This window comes from Myxocyprinus asiaticus, chromosome 35 (assembly GCF_019703515.2).
Source record: "Myxocyprinus asiaticus isolate MX2 ecotype Aquarium Trade chromosome 35, UBuf_Myxa_2, whole genome shotgun sequence".
Classification (NCBI taxonomy): Eukaryota; Metazoa; Chordata; class Actinopteri; order Cypriniformes; family Catostomidae; genus Myxocyprinus; species Myxocyprinus asiaticus.
Genome location: NC_059378.1, coordinates 36,886,225 through 36,892,224, shown reverse-complemented (window position 1 = coordinate 36,892,224; position 6,000 = coordinate 36,886,225).

The following is a 6,000-nucleotide window of genomic DNA, read 5'->3' as shown; positions in this document are numbered from 1 at the left end:
ATCCACTGACGTACAGATGCAATCTTGGTTTATTACAATAAAAAGTTATATTTGGTCGAATTAGAATCCAAAAACTCTAAAAATGAAAAGGCAAAAAGTTACCTCTAGATCAATCAGTCATGTTCTTAATTAAAGTGCTGATCTATGTATTCATCTACTGACTAACAAAATCCCAAGACTGATTGCAGATGTAGAAATGAAATTACCATTTTATGTGAAATATTTGAGTGCTTGAATCGATCATTAAGAATGACTGTTGATCAAAACTTATTATATTGTGCATAACATAATTAATATTCATGAGTTTTGCAGCACTGCCCCGTTTACATTTTTTGGGAATTCTGTCATCATTTACTCACCTCATGCCATCCCAGATGTGTATGACTGAATTTTTGTAAAAAAAAAAAAAAAAAAAGAGAGTTTGGAATTCACTAACATTCACACGTTTTACTAACAAATCTGAGGAGTATGACGCGTTTGTGAATCCAGCGGAAAGTTTTCGTTGAGGTCCATTTTCTGTGCAAATTACAAATTTGGCACCCATTCACTTGGATTTTATGGACCTACAGAGCTGAGATTTTCTTCTAAAAATCTTCATTTGTGTTCTGCTAAAGATAAAAATTCATATACATCAGGGATGGCATGAGGATGGGTAAATAATGAGAATTTTATTTTTTGGGTGAACTATTCCTTTAAGAAAACCCTTAGTGACAATAGACATTTAATTATAACTAAGGGTTTTCTTAATTTAAGGGGTTTATTGCAACTGGGCCCAGGAAAGCAGAAGCAAAGGGGGCAAGATCAACATCAGCTATATTTCATGTCCCAAAACCAACAGAAAAAATGGAGAGAGTAACATTTCCCAAAGCCAATCCAATATAAAGACAGCCTGCATGTTCTTACAGTGCAGCCATGGTAGGTATGCAAGAGTTTGCATTTAAGTTTCGCTTGTTGCCATGTTACAGATGGCCAAAGGGTGGTGGGGAGCAAGGATGTGGGTTTTTGATTTAAGACTCAGTAATATTTCAATGCTCATAGCAGTCTCAGTCCACATGCTAACTTTTCAACACATCCCCGACATGTTTGGCTCTGACAGGCACATCTGAGGCTTCAACCCGAGTCTCTCCCACTGCAAGGGGGCTTATCTGCAGATTCATCTCTCACCGTGCGGACTTGTGCTTAACACCTCAGTCACCTCAAACGATAATAGTCATGGGCATTTGGAGGCTTACAGAGGGCTCAACAATAAGAATGGCCAGAGTTAGAGTTTGAGGCTAGTTGATGAAACTGTCATGTGCTCCATCAGTGCTGCGTTGTCACGAAACCTTACATTAATTGATTATGTGCATGTGTTTGTATACCTTCCAAAAAGCATATAATTTGTTTTCTGTGAACTATTGAGCATTGTTGCTGCAAATTCTGCTGATGTGTTAAGATAAGGTTTTGTAGAAATTGCGGGAATTAACTTAACTGAATGCGTTTACCTGCACAATCTCACAATGATTATGCTTAGTAATGTGACAACATGTGTGGTCATGTATACGTTTTAAACTGCATTCCTTTATCAGGGTAAGGTCATGAACAGTTTAAGCATTATTTCAGTAGATAGTAACAGTTTAAATAGATTTTTGCCCATTAACCTTATTTCACGTTGCATGTAAACACATATCCGGCCCATCCAATGTGTCCAACATGTATGTTTACGTTTTGACATTAAAAGCAAAGAATAACCAATTGATTAAATCAATGTGGTTTTCTTGCCCTGTCGGATTTTTGAAATAAGCTGATTTTTGGCAGTTATCAGCCTATTGGTCTGCATGCAAACATACTTGTGCGTTTACATGCAGACCAATATGCTGAGAACTACCAAAAATTATTCACATTGCATTCTTCAGCATAATTGGTGTAAAATCGTGTAACACACTCAAACACTTTTGAAAATTATAAACCAATCAGTGAGAAAATTAAACCAAGCATCTTATGCACAAAAAAAAAAAAAAAAAAAAAAAAAAAAACACAACATTAAGACACCCACGTTTGTGAGATTTGAAATCATCAGATTATTCTCTGCTTTTGAAGTCAAAACTTTAACAGGCATGCACACATCGTATAGGTGTTTACATGCAATGCGAGATCAGGGTAACAGACAAAAATCTAAATGTGCCAATCGGTTTCTGCCGTAAGGAATATTCTGGGTTCAATACAAGTTAATCTACATCATTTGACAATGATTACCACAAAAATTTATTTCGACTTGTCCCTCCTTTTCTTTAAAAACTTGGGTTACAGTGAAGCACTTACAATGGAAGTGAATGACAAGTTTTAACAGATGAATAGAAGTGCTTTTAAAAAATTATAAGCTTTACATTTTATTCTTTAAACCCTCCAAAAATTGGCCCCATTTATTTCCAATTTAAATGCCTCACTGTACTTTATTTTTTTTTTAGAGCAAATAGTTTTCCTAACAATTGATGTCCACATATGAGGGCAGCGTGACTACATTGAGAAATTTTTAATACCAAGCTATAAAAATTCTGATTTTGTTTATGTTTCCAGGAGTGAATATCCTACTTAATCCCCACATACATAGGTTAAATATAAAGTGCTGAAGTGGGTGGGGCCAGTGGAAATGTTAGCAAGTAAAAATATGAAAAGCAGAAAAGAATCTTACAGTTGAGCCCTGTTATATGATTCTTGCAGCCATCCAGGTTAAGCCTTTGGCTCTAATTGGTCCTCCCCAAAGACATCGATTAAAACACGGTCCTCAGACATGGAGAAAAGCCATCCTGTGGGAGACACTGCAGTGTCATTTATGGAGTACATGGCAGGGCAACAACAACAACAAAAGCGTCAAACCCAGTGTTTGCTTTGGATTGGAATCAGCTTCACGGATCACCCAATTACGACCGGAGAGAGCAAAGAGCACTGGACTGCTTGGACAACCTGTTAAAAGTCTTACACGGATGACAAACAATAAGTTTAACAACTCAAAATCACCCACCAGGGAACTGTGAGCATGAAGTGCAACCGGCTAATGAGGTTGACCTACACAAGATCACAATGACCTCAAATCACACGTCTGAGGATATACCTGTAAAAGTAATAGAGTACAACAGTCGCCCTGAGAAGAAACAGATAGTTCTTTTAAAAAAAGAAAGTCTACCATCTTATTATAAGGCACTGGAACTAAAGGACTGAATAATGAAGGAAAAAAATTGTGTAATCTATAACATTAAAGCATGAGCCCATAAAACAGGCAAATCTCATGAAAACATGTACAGGTTTCAGTTCACTCCAAAATAAAGGAACATAATCATCATAATAAATCCTCTAAGGGGGTGGTGTGAAATCTGACCTAGACATTCTTACCTGTTCTTGACTGGTTTCACTCGAAAAATGAACACGATGACGACAGCGCAGCTGCCGATGTTTTCATAACTATCAGCTTCTGCGTCACCGTTCTGCCACAGTTGTCAGTAGGTCCAAATTGTACACTGATAATGATGCTGATAATCAGTGTACTGCTGCAGGTGGACACCCCCACCAACCAAACCAAAGAATGCTTGCAATCCCACCCTTCATAATTAATGGCTTTCTGCGGCTGGTTAGTTCAAGTGTATGTTGACAGCCATCAGGTAAAACACTCACGGAATGTGTTAACTCATCTCCCCCAGCATCATTTGTACATCTTGAGTAGACAGTATTATCATAACAAGAGTTTCTTCTCAAACGTGGTTTTACTTAAATGTTAAATTTCCCCATAGGAAAAAACAGGAATTTAAAACATATGAACATAAATATGAAAAACCCAGATCTAGACTGACAAATAGACGTAAAAGATGTATTTCTGAGTTGTCCCTCCTTTTCTTTATAATAAAAAAAAAAAAAAAAAAAAAAAGCCAAAATCAAGGTTACAGTGAGGCACTAACAATGGAAGTGAATGGGGCCAATTTTTGGAGGGGTTCTAAAAGGCAGAAAGGTGAATCTTATTTTATAAAAGCACTTGTATTAATTTTGTTAAAACCTGTGTATTATTTGAGCTGTAAAGTTGCTTAAACTGTCATTTTTACAGTCGTTTCAGGGCTTACGGCAACAAAGATGTAAAATTGGTTATAACTTTACACAGAATAGGTTAGTAAGCACGAAAATCATGTTTACACGCATGCTGTTTACATCTTGTGGCTATACTTTTGAAACAGTGAGTATTTCAACGTTTACAGATTGGCCCCATTCACTTCCATTGTAAGTGCCAATCTGTAACCCAGGTGTTTTTTTGTTTTTTGTTTTTAAGGAGGGACGGGTTGAAATTAATTTTTTTGATAATCAACATTATGCCACAAAATGCTGTCGATTTATTTTATTAAACCCGAAATATTCCTTTTAAGGGATTCTCTTTAATTTTTAATCATGCGTTACATTTTTCAGCGACTAATTTAGAAACAAGACTGAGTTGTGAACTTGCAGTCTACAATGAATGCAATAAGATAAAACAGTGTGTCGCAAAATAATGGCAAGAAAACACGCTTTTCAACTGAGTTGTCCTTGGAGCTGCATACAAACAAGCTAATGACTCTTTTGAACCGTTTCTTTTAATGAATATTTTAAAACCCTCACAAACTCACAAGTTACCGGTTTGAACCAGTCAGACGAAATATAGACAAATCAGTTAATGAACTCACTTACTGAACTGAAGTTTTCATAACTTTTCAGAAATGAAGCAGGAGTCGTTATGTATGTATACTTAAGATTCTATAATATATATATATATATATATATATATATATATATATTTTTTTTTTTTTTTTTTTTTTTCTTCAAACTAAATATATATGGCTCAAATGGTTTCAAACAGAATTCTGTAAGGAACAATTAACCACATAGCTGGAATGAAATCATTAATGCTTTAATACTGCTAATAATATTAGTCTGAATGTGCGTTTTGGCATATGGGTAAAGGAACAGTTCACCCAAAAATGAAAATTCTCTCATTTACCCTTATGTCATCGCAGATGTGCACGACTTTCTTCTGATGAACACAGATTTTTAGACCAAAATTCTGAAGCTCCAAAAATCACAAAGGCAGCATAAAAGTAATCCATAATACTCCAGTGGTTAAATCCACATCTGCAGAAGAGATATGACAGGTGTGGGTGAGAATTAGATAAATACTTATGTCCTTTTTTCTATCAATCTCTACTTTCACATTCTTTTTTTTTTAATCCCCTTTTCTCCCAATTTAGAATGCCCAATTCCCACTACTTAGTAGGTCCTCGTGGTGGCGGAGAACAAGTCTCAGTTGCCTCCGCTTCTGAGACCACGGAAACTCCACATGTGGAGGCTCATGCTAATCTCCGTGATCCACGCACTTCTTACCACGCACCCCATTGAGAGTGAGAACCCCTAATCGTGACCACGAGGAGGTTACCCCACGTGACTCTACCCTCCCTAGCAACTGGGCAAATTTGGTTGCTTAGGAGACCTGGCTGGAGTGACTCAGCAGACCCTGTATTTGAATTCATGACTCCAGGAGTGGTAGTCAGCGTCAATACTCACTGAGATACCCAGGCCCCCCTTCTTTTGTTTTTGGTGATTTGTATTTTGGATATATCACCACTTACTGGGCAGAGAGGAGAATTTATGGTAAAAACTGACTTAAATATTGTCGTTTTCTCAACCACACCTATCAAATCACTACTGAAGACATGAAAAGCATTCTTCATATGCACTGGATGCCTTTCAATGTGCTTTGCTCACCTTGAATTTCAGATGGGTTCAATTTGTCTGTATAAATGTATTTGAATGCTTTGAGCATTTTGGTAAGTATCTGCTAAATGACTACAGAACTTACCTTCTAGCACTTCTAAAGGGGGAGCCATATGTTGTTTTTCATTAATACATTAATGTTTAGATACGAAAGTCACTGCAAAATACTCTAAAACCTAAACAGTGACAGATACATTACTGATGTTGTCAGAGCGTACCCTGCTGACAGAAAATCCT